At 37.3% G+C, this 23939-nt stretch overlaps 1 protein-coding gene across 4 annotated transcripts in view; it reads right to left on the bottom strand.

Annotated features, from left to right (window-relative positions):
• Positions 1–23939, bottom strand: part of BCKDHB (branched chain keto acid dehydrogenase E1 subunit beta) — a 132717-nt gene that overhangs the window by 5883 nt on the left and 102895 nt on the right. The gene's annotated exons all lie outside the window — the stretch shown is intronic.

Raw genomic sequence — 23939 nt, 5'->3', positions numbered from 1 at the left:
CCAAGAAACAAGTATTTTAGGAACAAAGGAGTAAGAGTTTCTTTCCTGTGCCACTTATACAGAAAAATTACATAATCTAAGAGTGTGTATAATTTGCTGGATACATGAACATCATATTCAAACTTCTTTGAACCCTTAGATGATATAAGACTGTCTGAGAAGCATTAAGCAGTTATGGAAATTATGAATTTGAACTCAAGTGGATTTGCATATCTCTAACCCTTGAATCAAATCCATGCTCTACACAAAACCCCTCAACTCGTGTTCTGTTTGGAAATCGGATTTGGCAACGACTATGAGAGTTTCTTTAGTCAACCTAGTAGGGTAAAAAATATTACAAATACACCATATTAATCTGGAAGTAACCTGTGGAACTATGTGTAACGTTACCAAATAAATAGCGGGCTTTCAATCTTCCCACTCTCAGGTACCAGAGTGATGGCACGGACCACGAGAATCTGCAAGAAGCAGATGCAGAAATAACTTTGCCAGATCAAACTGACGCTGATGCTAATTATCAGCTCCCTTTCTCCCCAGATCTTTGGCATATGTATTTGCTTTCCAGAGCAGACAAATGAAGAGACAAAACCTGTCTCCTCCTGGCCTCTCCTTCATGGACCGCAGCAACTGAGACGTCCTGGCCAACTTCCCCTGTACTCGGCTCCGCAAAACGGAAGGTGAAGGATTATCTACCAGTCCTCTTTCACCAGGCCCACAAAGAAAACAGTCAAAGAGCTATGCTCTTCTGCAGCAAAGTGCTAAGTATTTTCTCAGACTGATGAACTGTTTTGAATGCACGTTGCCTTGCAGTCCATGGCAGCCTAACTCTAATTTACTGCGCTTTCTATACATCACAGTATTTGGCAGCGTAGAAGGTACTCATAACATACTGAGATTATTACAACCTTTTGCTCCAGCTACCACTTTGGTGCATTGTGAAGTGGCAGATTTCTGAAAGACAGATGGACGTAAAATGTCCAAGATGTTGTGTGATCGCACACAGCCTCATGACATTTAACAGCGAACCAATTCACCTAGAAAACTTCAGAGTCCAAATAGGTCTGAGGTAATAATATATGCAAACAATATAAAGACTTTTTGAGCTCCGCTTTCAGGCACTCCTTTGCTTTTCTTTGTAAAGATTCACATTATGACAAAATGCTGGGAAGCAGCGTGTATTAAATCCTTTACCCGTCCATGAGGTAGATCACGATGCCCTACCCCAACCTGCTAGCAAGGATATTTTTGATACTTAACAGTCCTTGGTTCCCATGTTGTGACTGCCCAAAAGGACAAAGCAATAGCTTTCGGACCATCCCAAAACTGACTGCCCAGACCACCTGTGAAATTTCATTACACCAAAACATACAATTATATTCTAGACCCACAGCCTTCCAGTCCTGCATTGGTGTTTCAGAGTACCTGACACAGGACCGCTACCTAGGAGAGACCTTTGGTTTACATCATAACCAGCTCTGTGATAACAGCTCATCCCACACGAACCTTGGAGAGAAAGTTCATTAGTTTCACTGAAAATATTTACTGCCATATTCCCCATACACTGGGCATCCGTGCAGAGAGCAGCACTGCACCTTCAGCAGCCCAAGCAGCAGCCAGGGAAATTTTATCCGTGACTGGGAGGCAGGGTGCTCTCCTGCCCTCAGGGAGCCCCCCAGGCTTGGCTGTAAACGTAAATCTCAGCTGGTACACGCATGCCATACAGAACAGTTGCAAGCATGCATACTTATTAATGCTATTGCTATTAGATTTAATTCATAATAAAAATTAAGTCATAAGACTTTCTAAAACTCCACTTTTTTTTTTTTTTTTTTTTTTTTTTTTTTTTTTTATTTTGACTCAGGCAGAACCCAAACCAGCTGTTACAAGCACCCTTTCTGTGGTTTTAACACTCAGCAACTGGCTTCAGTCTGAGCATACCCCTATGCTTTGAAACTTGTACAGCTTCCAGAGAGTCACATGGATTCCCTTGCCTCGGTGGGGAAGTCACGAGTGAAGCTGGGATGAGCAGTGGTGTATTTTGTCAGATACCATCCAAGAATGACAACCCGATAAAGGTGGAAGAACTCTGAAGTCTGAGCTACTTTCTGTGTGTATCTGTACAAACGTAACTCTCTTACTATTATTTTTCTAGAGGTAAGGGCGTGTGTTTGCAGATTTTTAACTAAGTTATTACACTGTATAAGTAAAATACTTCAGAGGCAGAGAAAACCAGACCCAAGCCACCAGCCAAATCCATGAGGGAAAGTCTCTACTTACCCACTATCTGACTGAAATCACCACAGTTTCACAAAGATTCACACACAAATGGCTCTGACTGTAATAGTGCCATGCACAGAATTTCACACTGTAATAGTCAAGCACGGAAAAAGTAATTTTCCTAGCAAAACTGATAAAATTTGTATAACAATACACTGAATAAGCTGCTTAAAGTTTTTAGAGTACCATCACAGAATGGGTTGGGTTGGAAGGGACCACCAAAGATCATCTAGTCCAACCCCTGATTATTAAGATCATCTTAGGATGTATTTTTTACCTTACCGGCCATACCGAAAGTCATGGGTAAATCCTACAGACATGTATATGTTATTATGCAGAGGATAGTTACGTTATTGATGCATACGTTTTACAGATGCAGGATTAGGTCAGTTGATGTGTTGGTTATGGAACTTACTGGAGTAAGTCTCTCAATGTCAATGACCACAGTAACAACAGAAATGCTGCAGACCTAGCAAAACGAACATGATTCAGTTGACATTATTTGGCAGATTTACTGACAATATTTGCAAGAATATTGATAAAAGCAAATTGTAAACAATAAAAGATTTTAAGATTTTTTTTTTTAATAGAGTGGAAATAAAATCATAATCCAGAAGGTGGAGTATAAAATTATCATCAGGATAAGTTATTTGAAAGCAATCAAGAAAATGCACTTTTACTTTACAGTGTAGATGTATTGGAAGGAGACAAGAGCCTTGATCTTGCTAAGAGTGCGGCAAACACTTGACCTTAGCATCACGGTTCTCATTCAAAATGTAATAAAGCTAATGTTTTTATGACTTGCACCATGCTCATAGTAAGATACCTAGATTTACTCATAGATTCACATTGATAGTCCTGCCATAAGCTAAGTATTTGGTCCACAAAAACAAAAAAATCACAAATCCACACATTTTACACATACGCAGTCCCAGAAAACAAGCTTAAGAAAATATCTTAATAAGATGATTTAGAGGGAAATCATGTCTTTTTTTTTCTTTTTTTTCTTTTTTTATTTTTACAACCATGTAAAATGGTTTGATAGAAGATACTATCACTTTACCAGCTGTGCTTTGGGTACATCTAAGTATGCAGCAAGTCTTTTTTAGGACTGAGGTCTTTGCTTATAACAATATATAATCAGGTTTGGAGCCAGTTTTGTTTAAAACACAACTAATGAAATTTATCAGTTCATGGCATTTTAACTTATCTCTGGAATAAGTTCTAATTTATGGGATGATATATTCAGTTGTGTCATTTAAATCCAAATCAAACCAAACTTTCAAAGTTACAGAATATGAAACTGCCTGCTTGATGGCATTAACTTAATACCTGTAATCTGACCAAATGAGATTACATTCTTCATTAGATGGCATTACATTTTGAAAAATCATAGTGTTCGCAAGATTTATATCCTAATATAAAAAAATTTATATAGTCTATAGACATATTTCTAACTGATCTTCCCTTTTGAGCTTGAAGAGCACTTAAGTGATCAGCCCATCCAATAGCCTGCCTTACACGAATTCTTGTTCGCGCTTGCTGCTAAAAGTTAGACTGTAGGAGAAACGCGAGTCCACCTCATCCTGAACATGATGCTGCCACATCTGCTGTACATATTGCTGTGCCAAACTACTTGCACCTGCGCAGCCACGTTGTAGAGAAACGTGAGTGAGAATATTAAACACTCAACATCAAGCTCTTCTTAAGACTAATTAGCAGACATCCAGTGTACAAGCCTATCAGAAAAAGTCTACCACAGTATTTAAAAGAGCGATAGAAGATCAAAATTTTAAATTAAGTGGATTTACTCCATACTACTTGGGCATATAAGGGCTGGTACTGGCCCAAAGTGCTCTTGCACAATCGGGGAATGGAAGCTTACAGCCTTCGGTAACTCCTGCCTATTTCAGGGACACTGTTTAAACAATTTGACATCTTTCAAGGAAAGACCTCAGGAAAAAAACTTAAAAATTAAATGGTTTGGGAAGGAAAGTAATAGGCATGGGATTTCTGATTCAGTGTAAAACGTTTTAAATTCAGTTTTGAAAATCAGTATGAAAAAATCATACTTATTTAGTACAATATCCACTAACTTCCAAAATTCAACTGAAGTAAAAAATTACTGGTTTGTTAGAAAAAAAAAATGCTTCTAAGGGAACAGATATAGTGATTAGCCTAATATATCCAAATTGTCTTAATTTAAAAAAATTCAGACAAAACATTAAGTCGTCGTTCTTCCTAACTGCAGATGTCAAATTCTGGCCTCAGATATTCAATATGACCTTTGCCAATTACCTTAATTTGCCTGAATTCCACTCAAAGATTCCTGGAAAACACATTATTATATTCTATAAAGGCATTTCAATTGGTCACATTATTTCACCTCAACATTTGATGCTTAATACACATTTAGGAAGACTTTTCAAAACAAATTAAGAGCACAGGTCCCACTAAAAATCTGTTCTTGAAATTCACAGCAATCGGCTAAATGTATCACACGCACCATTTCAAAACAATCTTATGCCTTGATTTTTAGAATAGATGCTAAAACCAAGGACTTGCTAGATGTTGCATGATCATATTTGAAATGCATCCTCTAGTACTGGGTACATGCCCTCTATCTCCCCAGATTATAATATTCTAGTATGCTAATATGGAAAACTTCATCCAAGTTTATTTTAGCTTTATTTAAGTGTACATTTTACTCTTATCAAAGATTCAGGTACTCATTCCTAAATCAGTGTTCTGAGTGCAAAACTCTTAAAAACATGTACAACTGAGAATTGCAGGCATTTATAGACATATGCAATTATACAAAAAGGATAAAGTAAGAAAACAAAAACCCACCATTGGGCATTACTGAAAGAAAATATTACTCATCCTTCCGCAACGTATAGAAAAATAAAGCAATCTGGTCTGCACTTTAGGGGAAGTGCTTGTAGGCATCTGGCCAAGAAGAAAATAGTTGAAGAGTTTATTGCTCCAGACCATCCTTCCTCTGAAGGGAATTTCTATCAACCTACATATTCATCGTAAACAAACCTCCATATGCAAACACTTTGGTAAGTACCAGTAAATGACACTATTTAATGTGCAGCTAGCAAGACAGACAATTCCAAACTGATACTTTTCCCCTTAATTATCCTATTTTGGTCTTATTCTCTTTACTGTCATATCTTTTGGATCTATTTAATTTTCCCCCTCTGACTGACATGGATTAAAATCAGTAAAAAGGAAATATTTTTTTATATTTTTAAATTCTACTACTCTGTAGAATACTCCCTCAGGTGAGATTAAAAATGCATAATTTCTGCAACATTTTATGTCCCAGGGGTCTCTCCCATGCTATTCTTATTTTGGAACACTATAGGTACTCAAAAAAATTAAGAGCTACGAGAATATCACGTGACTACGGAGTTGCTGTATGAGAACACTGATTTTACAACTCCTTTTTTCAGTAGAGAAATTTGCTTTCTGTAGGATGACAAAAAAAATGTCGATTTTAAAGACTAATATGAACAGGCAGAGCTTGATAGAAATTTTAATATTTCTTTTGGTATTATAGCTATCATGATAAAAAGACGACTAAACATAAGGTTAAGGTCCATTACAGAAGGTGAACTGCAGGAACATTTTTCATGCAAGACTACTTGTTTTTCTGCTGACAATAACTACAAAATTTAGACCCAGGAACTCGGTGACTAGGTGCAAAGGTTTAATTCAGTTGTGGTTTCTGTCGGTTAGAACTCTGAATTTTGCCATCTATAGATTATAAAATTTAAAAAACCCACAGACATATTTGAAGGACTTTTCAGAAAGAAAACTCTTACCACATTAGAGTTTCACTTTCTGGTCTGATATTTTTATTCTGATTTATTTATGCTGTTGTCATAAATTAAAGCGTGGGGCTCAAACAGTTAAGAAAACTTATTCCATATCACTTTACAGATGACTGTTACATTTATATTATCTAGTACTTCCTCAGATGGCTTTTCAACTGTAAATTACACTTTATTATAAGAAAGAGATGAATCCTACTATAGTTTAGTAACGAGCATGATCATCTCATTGACAACAAAACCTATTTTTTACGTCAAAGCTTAGATAAAGATTTTCACAAGCAGCTTTCCAAAGGGGTAGTCAATCAAACCCTATTTTATAAAAGGGGATTTCATGCAATAAAGCTGACACTAAATATAGATTAAAGGTCTTTTTCTTTGGTTTCTGCTTTAAAAAAATGTCCAATTTGAACAGTTTACTTTCAATAACAGAAAAGTCAAGCATCTGCAGTTTTCTTATATCTCACAACTGTAGCACAGTACTCTCCTTGACAGCTGTAAGGACCAAATGCTACAAGTTTTAAACAGAATTTGCTCTAACACACATATATTTTGTTCTTATGAATAGTGGCTTCTATGAGCTACATATGTACTATACACCCATGAGATATTTTCAAGTTGAGATATCTCTCTCTCTCTTTTGAAGGCGCATTTTTTTCCAACAGCTTAGCCATATTCATCTTAAAATACTTTTACAAAACTTTTCCTGATAGTTACAATAGTGATACAATTTTTCCTCAGAGAGCTCTGCAGTTATATGTTGTAAAGGTTTAACTTCTATCAGAGTTTTCCCCTTTTTGAGATCACTTTAAAACAATCCTTTTATAACTTAGCACAGCTTGCAATGATACATTTTATGTTACCAATTTTTTGAATTTACATAATTAATGTCTTGTCAAATACAGAGAAATAGTTCATTGCTAAAATTATTTATCTTATGATTACCAAGCAGATAATATTTTTACTTACAAAATACACCAGCAATTAAAAAATAAAGAAGCACTTAGGGGGAAAAAAAGTCTGTTCTCTGTAATTCATTGGCTTGTAACAATTAAAAAGCAATTAATGGTAAATATTGGCTTTATAGTACTGAATCACATCAAACAATTTATACATGAAGTCAAATTTACTATACAAAAGATGAAGTGTTGTAACATAAAAACAAAAAAAGTATTTCCAAATAATTCACATCCCTCTTAAATCCATCATGCTAAAATAAGAATTTACTTCAGCTATTTTCAATCACAAGCATTGAATGTATTAGCAGTGAATATATTTCTGACCACAGCACTTTTAGAATACAGACAAATACAACATAATGCAACATTTTAAGAGTAATTCTTAATCCTGTTTTAATACTTACATACTTTATTACTTAAACCTTTTTTAAATTATCTATGAGATGCTGCATTATGATACTCGTCGCAATTTAAAAAAGCTTGATATATGAATTATCTGTATTAGTATCTTTACTAGAAAAGAAAGGGAGTGCATGTGTACTTTAAATGTTGTCTTCATCGAAAGAAACACATAGGATTGGGTGGGGAGGATGGTGAGAGGTTAATATAAATTCCTTCTATATGACACATACACACTTTTTGAAAATGTGTTTCTACTAAATACCATATACTTTAAAGGTTTCCCAATAAATGTTCAAGGAATTTGAACAACAAGACGTGTAAACTGCAAGCAATGTAAAATGAAAATAATACAAGTGGAAGTAACCCAGACTTGTAAGAATACAAACATTCCTATGTAGTAAATAAAGTATTTCTGAAACTGCTTTCTTCAGGCAGGATAGAAGTTTTGGTGCTATGGCTTTAACTCCAGTCCTATAAGACGATGTTAGGTCACTACAGCAGCTATGGGGTAGCTACACACCGGCAGCAGTCTTGCAAGCTAATGCTGTTAATACAGGCTTTTTCTGTCACGTAGAAGTAAAGAATCCACGAGTTGACTGAAATATTAAATGCACTTTTTTCTGAAAAATCAGTATCTAGAGCATCCCATATGTTATTTTTCTGTAATCCTGCATACTCAGTTGACTTTCAGTGCAGATATGTATTTGCGTGTTTTGCTCCTGGCACATCATCAGCTGATGAAACTAATGACACTGAAAGTATGTTTTAATTCAAGTCACTGAAAAATGTTTATGGTGCATATTTTTCCAGACCACTTGCAATTTCTTTATATTAAAAAAATGACCAATTTACCCTGTGAAGCTCACTACTTCCATTTCACAGAAAGGATTGCGCATAATTAGACAAGTAAAACAAATGAGGATAATGTTGTCTTCGTTGTCGCTTGTACCTCTGGAGTTGTAAACGCTCCGAAAGAGGATTTGACCAGCAGTTCAGGACAGACACCTCGCTGTGAGCTGAATTTCGTTTTTAAAACCCAGATGCATTGTTTTGGGGGAGTCATACCTTCTCTCCTTCACTTATGCTGCATTGAACTGCTTACAGGCAGAATAACGTTACTGCTTATGAAATATTCACGGTGAATGTAAAAGGTTCTGCAGTTTCCAAGAGGGAGAACTGAAACTAACTTCTCCAGCTTCAACATTTTGCAGCTGACAGGAGACACCAAGTGACATGTTTATCTGTCTTAGATTTTACAGAGGGTCTCAAAGTTATTCATTTATATAACATAACCCTGTTATACACTGAAGACTTTTATATGGACTCAAGAATATTTTATTTCTTACTTATTTTACCTTTCTTTTGAACTTCACTGGTTGCATTGCTTAAGACAACACCAGCTATCTTAGCAATGGCTGCCTGATGCACTCTAAGTTCTCATTCACGCAAGGGTTTGAAGATTGTCTTCAAATTTCATTTTGGCTAGCTTCACAAATGAACAGAAGAATCTTTAACAACCTAATGCAAGATGGATATTGTTTCTTAAATTTTTATCAAGTTTACAACACAACCACTCCAACAAACATTCACAGCAACAGCGTTAACTTGAAGCTGTTGGGATTAGAGCCTTCGTCAGTAGCTTAGTCGCCTTGCTGGTAGAACTGCACAAAAAAATCAGCACCGCATTCCCAAGGTATTAAAAAAACAAAAAAAAACCCCACAAACCAAACTGCTTATCCTTCCCACAAGAGGAGGCAAACAAATAAAAAATAATTTTCATTTCTTCCCATCCCATCCTATGTTTTATGCAAAAGGCTAAGCCCTTCCATGAAACTTTTACACATTTTAAATCCAACCTGGTGGAGTCTAGGACCAGAACTGAAATAATATTCAATTCAGAATGACACACTGACAGAAATTAAGTTCTTCCCAGTAAATGTATAATTTGTACTGTTTAGGTCCAGCAGCCAGGATGATTCTTCTCCACAAGATAAACGGCACAAGACAGATACGCTCGAGAGGATGCAACAGGACTTCCAGGCTGCCAGAACACGCTACTGCCTTAAATGAACCCTAACGACGTTCTTTGGCAAGTAGGATTTTTTTGATATTTAATGGTAATCCATTAGATGACCCCTTCCCTTCTTTTCACTACAAGTGCTAGAAACACTATTTTTTCCTAGGCAATTATTACTACACTGTAACTGAAACAATCTAAGGTGTTTCCCACAAATGACATATGCTATACAATATATACCCAAAATACAACAAAATTCTTCAAATTCAAGTTATTTATTCTGTAAAGTAGCAAACAACCTTACAGCACGTTCACTACAAATTATGTTATTCTATAGGATATTCCAAGTTTACTTTCCTGAAGTGGCAATTATGAATATTTGCATCGGGACCCACACGTTTTCTAAAAGCATGCCCTAAGCCCCACAGACAGTTAGAATGACTTCCCAGACCCACGAATATCTGAAGATACTTGCTTTATTTAGTTACTTGGCATTACTAACTCATCTGTTCAGTCAAGGATCCTGCCAGCTGTTACATATATGTTAACACAGGTGAATAATCCAAGTGAAATCAATGGAGCGAAAGTGCCTGTGTAAAATTATTCATATGTGAAAACATTTGTGGATTACAAGTCATTTTTCCACATGACTGAGCAATATATTAAACATTTGTTAAGCTTTTAAAGTGAGGATCATCCTCTTAATTACAACCTACACCTTTTAATCACAACACTAGAAATATCCTACCAATATAATCAGATTTTATACTTTTAGATCATCCTCTGCCACCTACCATCCTAATTACTTATTTAATTATTTTGCAAAAACATCCCCTGGTTAATTTCAGCATGCCAGAAGTGACGGGAAGGATTTGCCGTTCAGAGTTTTAATAGCCAGTGAGTGGTATTTTTATTTTTACAGCTGTTTCGGCAGCTGAGAGATTCTTGCAAAGGCAGCCTTGTCAATCTACGTATCTGGCACAGTAAAACCCTCACAGAAGTACTTCACTCAACACACACTAACGCAATTCAAAGGAAATGCAATTGCAACCGCTGTTATTAAACAATTTAAACCAGCGTATCTCCCGTTTTATACCGAAGCACTTTGGGACAGCACAGTGAGAACGCTGCTGTCACTCTGACTGACCGTCACCAAACACTTCTCCAGCGCAAACCCACAGCGTGGCCAGGCAGAGGCAAGTACAAAGGAATTATCCCGTCCATCCATGAAAAGGTTGGGGCTTACCTAGGATTTTTCCACAGCGTTTTTTAACATTATCGTCTTTGTAAAATGGACTTGGAGCAGGGGAGAAATATTAAGATTACTAAAAACAGAAGTATAAGGAATTTTATAGTGTATTCTTTAAACCAAGCTGCCATTTTACTTATGTATTTAATTTATAGGAAGCTGCTTGATGATTCAAACCCACAGGTGGAAGAATTCTAGTGCAAAGCTTCAACTCCTATATTAAATACCCTCTCATACAATGGCAAAAGTAACTGTTAGGAAAGCTGACTGGTAAGTATAGAGAGGCAATTTTTATTCTACAGAAAAAGTGTAAAAAATCGGAGAGAAATGCAGTGAGTTTTTACAGAAAGTATAAAGGTTTATGCAAAAAATACTCAGAAACACTGAATGAACTATACTGGAGACTGAGCTTTTGGGCACAGGCTGACTCGAAAAGTATGAAAGAATTATTTTATCATACAAACTTCAAATCTTTATATAAAGTTAGGCCCAACTTTCTTACAATAATTAGTTTCTTTGCTAGAGAGATGTATTTATTTTTTTTTGTTGTGATCATTTTTCACTACATTACTTTTCACACAAACAGGCTACACTGCTATTCCACTGTAAAGAAGAATTGCCAAAAAAAACCTAAAAGAAAGCAAAAAAAGAAAAACAAAATCAAAACCAAACCAAAAGCTCAAAAGAAAAAATTAATACTTTATTAATTTTCCCAGCTATAAAAAGTTAATGCAACTCTGTTACAAAAGACCAAGAAATGTACTGTAAATGAAACACTTTCATTTTAAAATGTTTAATAAAACTACCTAAACAGTTAGAATTACATCTCTTAATTTAAAAACTGGTCTAAAAATGAAGACCAGGAATAATGTATTTCAGAGGCTATGAAATTTTAGTTTACATTTATCCCAGAATTAAGAATTCGAAATTTTTCACCTGATTTTGAAGTGTTAATGAAGTACATGTATAAAAACAAATGCATGGGACCTATGAAATATCCAGCAACACTGAAGAACAAAATACAGGTAACAGAATTAATTATTTTTATACAACAGAAAAACATAATGGCAGAGGTTAACTGTATATTCCAGGAGTCTCACTTAAGTTTTCATTGGATTAAGCCCAAGTATTTAACTTGGTCTTAGAAATGACTGTTTAAATAAATTTCATCCTTAAAATGATAATGTGTACTTTACTTTTACACTAAATCAATTATGAAATTTTAATTTTCACTCCACTAGCAAACTTTCTGCTTTACAGCCAAAACTATAAATCTTTTACATAACCTAGTCTATCTCTTCCACCAATGTTATCAATTGTATAGCAAATTTCCTAATGAAGAAACAGAGTGAAAAGGAAAATACCTACACAGCTGCCTTAGTTAATGAAGCACCTAGCACAATTTTTCTTCTTTTCAATTACACACAGTTAGCACTCAAAGGACAGTTGCCATGAATGAAATGTAAAAATAAGCCATTGGTAATACAGCAAAAAGGAAATTGCAACTCATTGCAAGCTGAGATTTTCTTTCCCCCCTATATGACTGCTAAACAGTAAAAATAAAAATGTTCCCCTCATGTAAGTACATTAGGAAGTTCTTTCTCAGTTTATTCAATAAGTAACATTTTTGCTGAGATTAATCTATCAACACAAGCTGCATTCTACAGGAGATCACTAACAAATGGCATTCAATATCGCAAAGATAAAATAGAACTATAGTGCAAATGAAGATTATTTTACTATTGACAAGGTCTGATTCTGCGAAGCTAATCAGTAAACAGGCATCTTAACCTTCCTCCCCTGGAAAAAAAAAAAAAAAAAAAAATCCACAGCTATTATATTGAAGCAGGATCATTTAAGAATTAAAGGTCTCTATGTCAGCTGATTTTTTCGATATATAACATATTTTTCGAAGCACATTGGGCTTCTTGTTTTGCCCTGTATCCAGTAGTGTAATTATACAGTAGCATAAACTCTAACCATTTGCAATCACAGAGACTGTGATATATGATATACAAGAGGAAGCATAAAGAGAGAAACCAAAAAGCAGAATTCTGTGGAAGTCTGAGCTTTTATTTAGGTCCATTTGCTTTGCTGGTGGCCAAACCCACCGTTGTTCAAATCACATTTCCCGTCACATAAAGTCACCACTGATGGCAGAAGTCAGGGATTAGGTGCACTGACACTGATGTGCTCTTCCAGCTGTGCAACCACAAAACCAAGACACATTTTTAAACGACGGTTATCCAGTCAGGGCAAATCCTGCTCCCACCAGCCCACGTGTCTGATTTCCCCTCGATAAACGAGACCACCAGGCCATGCCCAGCTGAACTGTTTTGCTTTCCTGAACTTCCGAGAAAGCGTAAAGACACAAGATTTGATGAGGTCTCAGAATCTGCCATCATAGAACGCCACAGTTTCTATCATAAATTGATCATGTATTATACTATACTGTAGTCATATTGCAGTTACTGTTGGTTTTTATCCCCACTCCTTCTGTATGGCAGGTGATCTTAAAACCCATTTTCTAATTTCAAGCCTAAATTAATTCATACATTATTTTTCCTCAGCATTACTTTAGAAAAATAGGTCCTTTTCTGCTGGTTACCTTTGCTCATTTCTCCAGTAAATTTATAAACAGCACTTAGATTCCTGTAGCCTTCATTTTGACAGTGGGAAGAAGGCAGGTGCTTTCAGGCTATTTTCATACATTCCGCACCTCCCGATTACCCGAGCAGCTCCTCACTCACGTCGTCTGGTTTCATTGTTTTTTTCTTAAAACTAGCCGACCACACTTATATACAATATTCCACACGCGATGGCTACCACTTATCTTCTACAATAAAGTACTTGCTATTTCTACTGTAAGGGCCTCTCCAAACACACTTGTCTTTTTAACCAACTCCATGATGTTGGTGATACCTTGTGCTCAGTTGTGTAACTGCTACACTAGCTCTTCCTCTTTTGCCCAACTACTAAGCTATAATCTTATGTAAAAAAAAAGTTACTAGTTCCTAGCTATATAACCTTGTACTTCGCCCACTTAGACTGTACTCTGTTTCTCCATGTGAGACCCCCAACATCATCCAGGTTCATTTTAAGATTCTCATTTTTACTGTCTTAACAATAGCCTGACTTTATGATTCACAAATTCTGGTTTTTGTAACTAAGAAACTAAAGAAAGTGTTAAGATCTAACCAAGTTTTCAGAAATGTTACTAGTAGCCTCTTACAACTTGGTAACATTTTTGAGAGCCCAGTATACTCCAGTCTCCTCATCATATACCTTGCAGTTCTTGTACTGTCAGGATTTCGTAATGTCAGGATCTAATCTTTCAGGTTAATCTGGCACAACGTACTCTTGCCATATAAAGCCCATCAAATTCAGCAACAAATTAAGGTTAAGAAAACATCAGCCTGACAACAATTTTTATCAGAATACAGTAACTGAAGAAAATGAGTCCTTTATGCTTTTAGGAGGGAATTCAGAGCTATAAAGATGGAAAACCAGCGTTGAAAAAAACCACAAAACCAGCTGGTACAAGAATTGTTACAGGATTTTTCTTATAGTATTTGGTGACTACATTAATTCTGGATTTTTCATGTCAGCTGGTAGAAATACAGTCAACCAATTCTGCTAACAACTATAAAAAAGAAGCCTTCAGACACTGCAGGCATGTGTTTATATTACTGAAGATCCAGCTTTAAGCGTGTGACATTGTACTTTGTCTTGATCAAGACAAGAAACGTGCTCTCAAATGTCTTCTTTTGCGGTTGGTTAAAAAAAATAAAAGCCACAGAAATAAGCTCACATGTAACACATTATTTTCATGGTCTGTATCTGCTATGAATTCAGGGATACTCCAGAAATTATGGGGTTTGTTGGCTGCATAGTTTCCTATCCATCGTAAAATCAATATTATTTTGAACGCTCTACAGAAATAGAGGTTTAAGCAGCTTTCTCTGAACAGCATATAATTTTTCAAGATATTTCTACTTATTTTAGTGGTTGCCACAAATTATAGAGAGAAAGAAAAGCTTAGCTTTTAGTGGTTAATAAACAACTTCAGCCTAGAAGACCCTCTGACCAAAGCAAGCAATAGCTGAGGTTTACTGCAGCATGGTGACCAAAGCACACTGAAATTCAAGTGGCTGCTTTGCAGTTTTCATTTTGCGTACAATGGTTTCCAACAGCCAAACATCTTTTGAAGGTTTTCTTACTTATTTGATATAATTTTTCTACATTATTGCTGTTTGCATCTTAAAACAGCTGTTTTCAAGACTTCTTTCTTTCTGATTTTTCCCCCCAAAAATGGGAATATGAAATAGGTATCTGAATTTTCCAGCTCTAACCAGTGTTTAAATACTCTTCTCTGTGCTGTTACAGGTCATGTTAAGTTAGTCAGCTTCTCTGAGAACAGAAACAAAACTATTAAGACAGGTTTTTTTTCCTTTACTCTAGGATTTTCCTTCAGGATGGGCCATTTCAGAGGGTGTGAGTGGTTTTCATTAAGTAAACTGCAGAATATTACTATGGTAATGGACAATTAATAAATCTGAACAACAGGAGAGTAGGGCTATAAGCTGTTTAAAATTTAAAAAGTAAATATTTTGGGGAGTGAATTGACTTAACTGAAAAACCTCAAAAAATTTCATACTAAAAGCAAATTGAAACTTTAATACTATTCTTAAAAAAAAAAATTCATAAAAGCTAAGGTGGTTTAGAATACAGTTTACAAGATAATTGCAATCTACCTTGGAAACAGCCTGCTAACACTGCAAAACAGCTGAGCAGCTTTCAGGTGGATAATCTCAATTGCCATATATCTACATTGACATACTAGAGGCCAGATGTCCAATGCTATTTATGTTCTTGTAAGGGAAACAGTTACTTCAGGAGACATTCAACTGGGTCTTTAATTCTCAGTCGCTGCGAAAAAGTTTCAAATCTTTCCATAAGGAGATGTACTCTAAAATGAAATGTGCCATCCTTTGAAGATGTTTACTCTTACTGACAAGGAAGGAGGCCTGGAGTGAATGCATTAGAGATTTAATTTTTAGATTAATCCTACCCAAGTAATTATGAAGAAAAATTAAAAGCCATGCCACCTCATTGCAGTGGCTGTCTTTACACAGGCAGTTGTAGAGATGAGATAAATGCTCACAGTTAAACGGAATTATTGCTGAAGCTATTTAATACCAAACTGGACCAATACAAAATCCGTAGTACCTAGTGAGAGTGTCCATCAGTAACAGGAAAAGAGACAATGTTACTTTAAAAATCCATCCATATTTCCCTCTCTTTTCAGTCCTTATCAACTGCAAAAGCTGGTAAAATCTTTATGGACATAAAATACAGGACAACATGTTGTCAGTACACAGATGGTGAAAGGTCTTCAGGTCTTCCAAGTTTCTGGACTACCTGCTGGAATTCAAAGTTGGTATAACATCCAGCTTTAAAGGTGAATGAACATTGCAGGTAATAAAAAACATTATAAAAAAACCCCAAAATACCATTCATTAGGTGACTTGATAACTTCTGAAGTTGCTTCTATAAATTCATTTCAGCATGTTTTAGGTTAACCCACTGGCTTCCCAAATGAGGCTACTAATGGAAATTACCAATTCCTAAGAACAGAATCCAGTTAGACAATATTTCTTAACCTTCTATGAGTAATGAATGTATGCAAATATATTAACTGATAAGGAAAGATGCCTAACAGAATACACTGATCCACACTCATAACCCTGCATGTGTAAGCCTGTATATAATGTTACAGGTAGTACTTGGAAACAGATGTTTCCCTCCAGTGTCTTAAAACTCTGGATGAAAATGGGAGAAGTTCAGATCTTCCTACTCGGAGCTAAATCAGAGAACTTCTATCATTAAGTAATAGTAAAAGATTCTTGATAACTTTTGCAAAGATGGTAACATCCTGTCACGCTTGTTTATTTGAGAAATCCTTTTCTTAGTATTCTGAATATAGACAGCGATTAAATACATAAAGATTAGAGGATTTTGCCTCAAAGGAAATTAGATTTCTCAATTTTGGTTTTACCAAGCAGGATTCCTCTGAAAAGAAGTTGTTAAAATGCTCTTGGAAATGCAACACTGATAATGTAATTTCAGTTTGGAGTAACACTGGATTGCTCCTTCTGTATTACTTACCAGGTTCCTTGCTCATCTGAAGCATTCTCAATACATTCTGAAGATAAATTGCTTATTTGAAGCATTCTGAATAAACGGGAACAATTTGCTGACTCCACACATAGCAACATATGATGTTACAACTCCTATTTCAGAGACATTTTCTCTCCTTTCACCTCTGCCCTTTGGGACTGAACACAGTATAACTCCATCAATATATTTATTAGCATATAATCACATTAATTCCACTAACATCAATATACATTGAGGTCGACTCAGACATATGCATATACCACGGACTGGATCTTGACACCTACAGTATACACAAGCATATTCAATGCTAGCTTTTTATACTCAATATTTCTTATTCTCAGACGAATAGTATTCCTAAATGTAAGGTTCACCCACGTGATCACAGCAGAACAGAGAAATAAATTGGGTCATAACCAGATGTAGCAGCTGCACAGGACGTAGCGAGGCACATTTGTCAGGATCCTTGCTAAGGTGACACTGAAGTCTTGCATCACTACGCTAGTGAAAGGAGTCTCCTTCTGCAACGTACCCTTTGCAAAGACGTGGGGTTATTATTAACTTCCCATTGGTAGTAACATATAGACTTGGTGACTTATATTACTGAACATTCTATTTGTCCATCTGTTGCAGGGAGAAACTCCACGAGCAATATAGTTTCGTAGACAACAATTATGCTTTGCTGTGTAAGGGATACTTCTCTCATTACAAAAAAAGAAACACAACTCTCACTTTTCTTAGCCCGCATAGAGACTAAAACATAGCACCACCAAGTTTTATGCACAAAGTTAGCAATGCCCATAACTGAAGGTAGAACAGAGACGAAGAGCAGGGGTGCCCAGGGACGGAAGCCCAGCAACAGCGAGCGGGGGGACGGCGCGAGGGACCCTGACTTTTGGCCTGAGGGTGCTGGGCCAGCAGAGACCTCCCTGCTTGGCGAGGAGAATTGAGAGCAAGTGATGTGTGAGGTATTCGAGTAGGGGAAAAGCTCAAGCCTCCTTCGCTCCCAATACAAGCCCCAGTACCCAGATCCGCCACGGGTGGTTGTTGACTCTGGCCACCCCCTCACGGATTTTTCCTTTCCTCCCTGCAGTGGAAGCACAATGAGTCAGAGAAACAGCGTGAGTGAGGGACCTCCTGAAAGTTAACCTCATCCTCATACTTCCACAGTGAGTTTAAAACCAGCATTATAACGGTAGATAGTGTAAAATGAAACACACATTTAAGCCTCGCTCAGTTTTACTATCGGAGTGCTCCAAAGACGCTTTCTTCAGTCTGTAAGGGGACAAGCCTATTAGTTTCTGATCCAGAAACACAAGCCTCGGGTACAAACAGAACAGACCTGACGTCCTGAATTCTGGAAACCCGGGTTCTGAGAGGTCTCAGAGGACCTTAGGGAAACATTAGGCAGACTCCCCACCTCCAGAGCACCCGGCCTGGCCTGCCCGAGGCGCCGGCCCGTCGCCCACCTTGCAGGCGGCGCAGGGACTGAAAGCTCCGCTTCCCCGCGCTCCAAGAACCATTCCCATTTTAGCAGCTCTCTCCCTGTCCCACGCCTGATCCTGCTCAGAACCCGCAACCTAAACGCTCTGCAGACCAAGATCCGATAGGGAATTGTGCCCTGGGGAAGGCCAGTGAACGGCGCTGCACTAACACCAGAAAGCAGCTCGCAGACACCTTTGTTCAAGGCCAAGGGACCTGTACTAATTATTTTACCCCATAACATCACTAATGACTAATTCACTCACATGGACACGGAACCACCCTAATAACTAGCTACAGAGAGGGGTAAAACTGGGAAAAGCAGCGTTCTCCTCGTGCCACCGAAGAGCAAAGCAGGGAGCACAAGCGTGACGCCAGGGGAGCTCACCTTGGGGGTGGCAGCTCCCCAATTCCCGTTCCTCCTCATACACACGTTTTATGCAACGGCTGCGAATGCAGAGCGGAGAAACGGCCCAGGGAAGAAAATCAAACTTTCAGTCAAGAACACCAAGTTTGCCAGAAATTCCACCTGGACAGACGGAACTTACTCCCTGACAAACCGCCTGGTGGAACCGCAAAAAGATCCGACACTGGCGTTTTCTGACAGAACAGCATTTCATCAAAAAATCCACAGCCAGTTCTAAAATAGAGGCACTTTATCTTTTTTGCTAAAGGATGAAAGCATTGCATGTAATTATCTTCCTGCCTGATTGAAATAATAGGTTTGCAGGGACTAAATACTAGCAGCCCCAAAACAGTGGAATTGGATGGTCATTCCTCCTCCAGGTCCTCGGCAATTTTCATCTGTCGTCTTCATTCCCTACCATTATTGCCTTGGATCTGGCCATCACTTACAGACGCATTCAGATATAAGAGTCTGCACATCTTTTACAGTTCATCTTAAAGAAAAATATTTAAACTATGTTGGGCAGAGAGACAGATACATTATATTTCTACTTGAGTATTTCATAAATGAAATGCGATGCTTGTTTCTCTTGAATAACACCAGTCAATGCTAGCCACCCAAGGGGCCTTCCAGGATTTAATTACCAAAACTTGGGCTTGCAGATAACTGCTTTTCTGTGACAATGCTGAACAGTATAAGTTTGACTGTATTCAGAGCAGCAGCCAATCTTAAAATACTTTAGGATTCATCCATCTCAGCTGTCCAACAAAAGCATGGAGCTTTCACATTATAATGCAGGATTTAAGGATTGGGTTTTTTTCTGCTGGGTTTTTTTTTTCCCCCCTTAAGTTTTTGCAGGAACACCACGTGAGTTGTCTTTGGACTCATAAACCCAAAAGCTGTTTCTTGTATGCTTTTTGGATTTCACTGTTACCAGTATTTCTGCCTCCCTGACGGAATATCTTAGGTCTGAGGTTTCATGATTCAAGGCAATTATATTATAAAAATTGAATGTTAAAACAATTCATTTACACATGTGTTTATAGTGCTCCAAAGATTTTATACACTGAGATCAGATTATAAAGCACACAGAACTAGACTTCTGTTTCAGCTTCAGCTAACAGACGATTCACATTCAGTAAATTATTTCAAAATAAGATGACTGCACTTCATTTTACAGTTTGTGTATTTTTACAATTATAATATTATACCCTAATGTATTTTTTGCACTGAATTAATTACATTATTGGGCAAAAGTAAAAATGCAGCCCCATGAAGTTTCCATTGTATTATTCAAAACTGTTCTTGACTGTAAAACCTATGAACAGCTTTAGTTGTAAAAAAAAAAATTAAAAAATACAATAAAATAAAATTGCACATGCAGAGTTCCAGATACAATACCGTAATTAATATCATAATTTTTACCTGTGGAAAACTTAGGTTTCAGGTTGACAATGTACTGATCAATGTTTTTTTTTAAATTAAAAAATATGGCTTTTTCTGAAGAGCTAATACTAATAGCATGTTCAACATTTTTCTGATATTTAGAATTAAAATTAATCATCTGTATTTAAAATTACAGTCCTGTATTTAAGTTCTGTATTTATGTTCCATAATCTCATGCTATGAAATAGGCATGAGAATGGCTTTCAGATTTTAAAGCTGCAGTGCTACTACAAACCAGAGCACATGGTAGCAATTAACTCAAATTGCACTCATTTTATGCTGTGTTTATAGAAAATAAAGCTTTAATAACATTTATTTGAAATGGTTATATTTTGCAAATATGCTTGTTCTATACATAAAGAGAATTAGAGGTAATTTATTATCTTTTACTGTCAAGCTATACAAAGATATATACCATCTGAGGTAATAACAAAACCATACATTTTCTCTGGAATGTATTTCATAATTGTTACTAATATTTATATAGAAAGACACCCTAAATTCTTTCATTATTACTTTCACTAATTACCATCCTGAATTCTTTCTACTATGTAAACAAAGGGCTGGCTCAAAATTGTCAAAGAAAGGTTAACGTTGCACAGAGATTAACAACTCCAGTCCTGTGAGCTGTGAAATGCTTTCCATGGTTACTTAAAACTCTCACACCTCCGTGAGAGATGACAGTAATAAACAAGACAAAGGATTAGGGCTGAAATTTTTTGTGAAAGAAACAGTACAAAACATATTAATGCACTAAACTGTCTTTTTTTACTTATTTTACTGTTTGAACATGTTACAGCCCACTAAACTGTGGATTTAAAGCACAAAACGTTTCATCTGTAGAACAACTCCCGGGTTTGGTTTCTGTGTGCTCGGGCAGGATTCCAGTTCAGCTCCACGGGTATATTGGCCATACAGGAAGATAGGCATCCACACTGTCAAATCTTCGTATTTCTGTGATATCTGGTCAAAAACTGTAAAAGCTAAGACAACTGATTTTGCTTTATGTTTATCGTAATTCAATTCATTCAAATACAGCCACCAGTCTGCTTCGACCGCTGCTCTGGCAGTAAGCCCTTGAGAAAAGCCATGGCAGCGTGTTCCATTCATCACAGGTTTCCTTCAAGAAAATCAATTTTGCGTGCCCTCTTCCACGTTCACTTCTGAATTCAAACGGCAAACGCCTTCTACGAATTCTCTAGGCAAGAGACTTCCTGACCCAAAACTTCCACAGGGCTCAGGACATATTTTGAAGAACAAAATGCTCTCCCACGGTGACCGGCAAAGCTCCCCGGCGCGGAACTGCCCCCCACCCCAGCGGAGGGGGCATCTCCCCCCACCTCCCACCTCTCCAAGGGGACAGACCCCTCTTCTCTGCCGAGCAGGCGGCGGTGGCACGGCGACCGCCCTCCCACCTTCGCCGGCGCAATTCAGCCCCTGAAGCAGCAAAGCAAGCCCTGCACCCCCGGTCTGGCAGGTTTAAGACACCTAAAAGCAGTTTTTGTTACTCAGAGGCCACTGAATAAATTTGTGTTACTGTATTACCCAAGAGGGAAACGGCAGCAACCGCAGCTGAGTATTACCTGAAGGAATTTCAGAATGCATTTTGGACAGTAAAATACTTAATTTAAAACTGTTTCGTCAACAAAATGTCTGAAATTGGTCCATTAGAGCGGGCAGTTTCTAACCTCAGTTGGCTATTTTAGAGCCAGCATCTGGTTTAAGCTAGTTGTCTGAAACCTCCTCACAATTTGAGGGAGAAGGCAGCCCCCCCGGCCTCCCAGGGCCAAGGCAGCCCCCGGGGGGAGCTCTGCCTGACCGAGACTTCTGCTTTGCGACAGCAGCAGGAGCTTATGGCAGCAAAACTTCCCAGCCCCTTCAGTTCATCTGGCCCGGGCAACTGTCCGGTCAAGCAACAATTAAATCAAAAATCAGAGTCCCATTTTTGTAAAGAACTATCAACACCAAATGTAAGTTATTCAAGCCATAAAGAACATGCAGAACTACATACGGAGTGTACACAACTACCATGAGCCCTGGTCATCCCGACAGCTGCTTACATAGTGAAATGATATCTTTATTTTTCATACAGTGCAATAAATCAATACATGCTGGTAGATGTCACCGTAGAGCATGTCTTAAATCAAGAGGGCCACTGAGGAATAGCTAAAAACTGTCCAGCCAAAGAACTGCAAAGAACCAGTACTAAAAACTTCCACATGCCAAAAAGCGCTACAGCGTAAAAGGAACATATAAAAATACTTTTGTGGTATTGAAATGTTCAACAGTTTATACCACTGTAACACACTTGACTATCAGCGTACTTATCTGCACAGCAGCATCTTTAACTAATTTGGTTTATATCAGAGATCAAATCTCTTCCCACTTCACTAGCGTCAGACACTGACTCCGGCACTTCACCATTTTATGGCATCGCTCAGTGCCTAGATGAAATAAGTGAGTCTATCTTGGATTAACAGCTCTGACCTCGCTCATTTTAAAACATAAAGACCCACATTTTACAGCTGGAAATCCTAGTTTTTAACTCTCTTGCTATTAATATTTAGCACTCTTGAGCTAAGAAGAAATTTCCTCTCCTTTACATTCAAGGGTGAAGACTTGCACGAGAAATATGAGTAATGGGTAGCTCACCATTTCCCAGCTATGGAATCGAAACCGTCAGCGGTTCCAACCAGCTCAAATGTTTTGCTCTGCTAAGTCCGCATCAGCTTTTCCAGCGAACTGAGTATTAGAGGCTACAGTACACGATCAAATCAAAGCACCAACGGCATTTGCAGAGCAAATTATTGCACATATCTTGATTTTCAAAAATTCAGAAACAAAAGATCATTCTTATGTCTGCTGAATACTGCTCACTTGTAAAGTCTGGCACAGGTGTAGCAATTTGGATCTTAAGAACCTGAGCAAAAAATTACGAACAGCTTTTTCAGTTTTAATCAACTATGTTTTACTCTTATTCTTATTCTCCAGAATTGTGTTTCTCAATGAAGAAAAAAATAAATTTTAGAGTCTAGAAAAGCATCAACATAATTAAACAATTATAAGCTTATGAAACAACTCTCCATAACAAAATATTTGTCAAAAAGCCTGACTGTCATAAAAGAATACCTCTCAAGAATAGAATATATTTTCCTGATACAGTCCTCTTTCATTTTTAAATACAATCTGTGAATATATTTATGTATGTAATCCTCTCAGTTTATACAATTACCAAAGCTAGTAAAGTCAAGGGCAGAGGCAGTTTTATATCATAGCTTCAATCACACTTATTTATTTTGTTGTGCCTCGCATGCTTGTCCTCCAGAATTAACGTCATCTGTCCGTCTCAAGACTATCATCTTGATTGCGTGTCCCCTCCTTTCCTCCTTATGAATTCTGAACTTTGCCAACACTCCTGAGCTCCCCTGAACTCAGTTCTCCTTTTGGACTCCGTTCTCAACTCCAATACTATTTCTTTCCAGTAATATTAGTGAGAGGATTAGAACTAGAGTAATTGCTTTGCATGGAAATTCAGATTTCAAAGTCACTATTTCAGGATATCTGAAAACTCAGGCATCTGGCAAATGTGCCAAACTGATCAAGCTCATGTTGTTAATGCATTTCTTACTAATATTTGAAGATTTCAGGCAGTAGCCGCTTACTTTCATTTGTTAAAGTGTCA

The sequence above is a fragment of the Accipiter gentilis genome, chromosome 15 (genome assembly GCF_929443795.1).
Source record: "Accipiter gentilis chromosome 15, bAccGen1.1, whole genome shotgun sequence".
Lineage (NCBI taxonomy): Eukaryota > Metazoa > Chordata > Aves > Accipitriformes > Accipitridae > Astur > Astur gentilis.
This window is presented reverse-complemented; position numbering and strand designations above follow the sequence as displayed.